Source organism: Elephantulus edwardii, unplaced genomic scaffold (genome assembly GCF_000299155.1).
Source record: "Elephantulus edwardii isolate Elephantulus edwardi_28Jun2011 unplaced genomic scaffold, EleEdw1.0 scaffold00357, whole genome shotgun sequence".
Lineage (NCBI taxonomy): Eukaryota > Metazoa > Chordata > Mammalia > Macroscelidea > Macroscelididae > Elephantulus > Elephantulus edwardii.
In genome coordinates, this window is record NW_006400107.1 from 843,012 (window position 1) to 845,722 (window position 2,711).

Below are 2,711 nucleotides of genomic sequence, written 5' to 3' on the forward strand. Positions count from 1 at the left end.
TCCTGAGTACCTTTGAGAGGTCCCTAACAGCAGACTTTCCCATCGCGATACGCTTTTTGATTTCCTGACTGCTGGTACCAAGAGTGTTTCTGACTCATAGTCACCCTATATACGAGAGTGAGACATTGTCTGGTCCCTCCTGGGTCATCCTCACAATCCTTGTTATACTGACGCCTATTCTCTTAGACACTGTGAGATTCTGTCTCCTTGAAGCCCATCTTCTTCTTCACTGACCTATTTTTCCACACCTGAAATCCTTCTCCAACATAAGATCAAGTCTTGCCATCCTTGCTTCTAAGAAATTCTAACTATTCTCCTTCCAAGACACATTTGTTTGTTTTTCTGAAAGTGTATTTAATGTTCTTCAGCAAAAAGCATAGATTTTTCTTCTAAACTCATTGTCCAGCATGCATATGAGGCAACTGAAAATGCTATAGTTTTGGTTAAGTACACTTTAGTCCTCTTTTGAAAACAGATTTGCCCAGTGCAGTAAGTTGTTTTATTCTTAACTGCACTTTCTATGTATATTTCTTGTCCGTTGAAGTAAATTCTTGCAAACTTCTTTTCTTTGCTTAGTATGAGGTTGTCTGTTATCTGGGTCATGAAAATTTTAATCTTCTTAATACTGAGATATGTTGTTATGTGCCATCAAGATGCCTGCGACTCATTGAGACCCTATGCACAACAGCTCTGAAGGCTGCCCTTGTCTGTCCTGAACCAGCTCAGTGACTCCCACACAACTACCCCCATTGCCACTTTTAAACCGTATCAATCCATCTTATCCAGAATCTTCCTGTCCTGTGCTGTTCCTCCAACCTTCCAAGTATGATGTCCTTCTCCAAGGACCAGTCCCTCCTGGCCAAATACCCAAACTAAATGAGATAGAGCTTCAAAATCCTAGCCTCCAAGGAGAAACTTGGCTTCATCTTCTCCAAGACAGACTTGGTGGGGTTTGGAGGACTTTTTTGTTTTTTTGTTTTATTTTATTTTTTTTTTTGGTGTCCCATGGCATGTTCAGTGCTCCTCTCCAGTACCATAACTCAAAGGTATCATTGAAGTATAATCCATACTAAAAGCTTTGACTATTACTAACAAGTATTTCAAATCCTCTGCTTTCAGCAAACGAAGTTGTACTATTGGTATAGTGTAGGTTATTAAAGTACCAGTTTTTGTATAGAGTGCTTCTAAATAGTCCCGCTTCTCAGCTTATTTGCTCAGAATACAAATTGAGTAAGTTCAGTGAAAGGATCCAACATTAATGCACACATTTCCTGATTTCAAACCAGGAAGTATCCATTGTTCTATTAGATGCTGCCTCTTGGTCTATGCACAACTTCCACATGAGCACAATTCTTTCCAAATTTATTCATAATTTGTGATGATCCACACAGGAGAATGTCTTTTAATGACAAAGAAAACACAGGTAAGCATATTTTTTTATATTCTTAGCTTTCAGCCAAGATACAGCTAATGTCAGTCATGGTATCCCTTGCTCTACAACCTCTTCTGAATCCAGTTTAAATTTCTGCAAGTTCCCTGTCAATGTCTCCGTGCAACTATTTTAAAAATTATCTTCAGCAAGATTTTACTAGTAGTTAATATTAATTATATTATTTGATAATTCATGCATTCTGTTGAATCTCCTTTTATTGGAATGGCACAATGAATCACTTCCAATGAGATGGTCAAGATAGGCCAAAAATTTCTTGGCACAGATAAGTGAGCTCTTTATTTGTTGAAGCATCTTCTTTTGCTGAAATGCGAGACATACATTTGTCCAAACATCTCAATTGGTATTGTGTCAGTTCCTGGAGTCTTGCTTTCACCAGTGCCTTAAGAACAACTCGAACTTCTTCCTTGATCATATGCTACCCCCTAAAGTGGTAAAGATTAATTACTTTTGGTAGAGTGATAGAGTTTTCCTTCTGTCTTTTTTGATGCTTCCAGCATCATTCAATATTTTGCCTATTGATTTGTTGTGTGTGGTGGAGTCAGAACTGACTCATAACTGACCCTCTAGCAGGTTTTCAGAGGTAGTAAATTGTACATGAGAATATTGCCCAACCTGGTCACTAAATCCTTAAGTATAACAACTAAAACTCAGATCCTTCCCCTCCACTATGCCAATTCTTTCATTTTTAAAAAAATCTTATTTGGTTTGCATAAAAAATTTGTATATATTATGTTTCACACTTTCTTTCATTCACATTTTTTCATACATCATTCCCATACTTTGTGTTTTATGAAATTAATTGCTACTGAACTATGTTCACCCTTACCTCATCTTTTCCAGTCCTCACTGGATTTCCTTCCCCATTTCCTTTGTCCCTTCCTTCTACCCACCAAATTATGTAACACTGTGATTCCCCTCCATTTCCCCTTGACACAAATTACTAGTTTTATTTCTATTTTTAAAGTAATGGTTTTATGTGGTATTTGTCCTTATAAGATGAAGTTAGTTTATCATCATAATGCACTCCAGTCTTTCCCAAGTTATGTAGTTGTTGTTGTTATGTGCTGTCGAGTCGCTTGCGACTCATAGCAACCCTATGTACAACAGCCCTAAACCCTGCTCTATCCTGTGCCAGTCACACTGCCTCTGACACACCCATCCCAATTACTCCAGTCACTGAATCAATCCACCTCATAGAGGGTCTTCCCCTCTTGCACCGTCCCTACACCCTCCCAAGCATGATGTCCCTCTTCAAGGA

The 2,711-nt window shown here is 38.3% G+C and overlaps 1 protein-coding gene across 1 annotated transcript in view; it reads right to left on the reverse strand.

Annotated features, from left to right (window-relative positions):
- SMYD1 (SET and MYND domain containing 1) overlaps positions 1–2,711 on the reverse strand; it is a 94,978-nt gene that overhangs the window by 48,117 nt on the left and 44,150 nt on the right. The window lies entirely within an intron of this gene.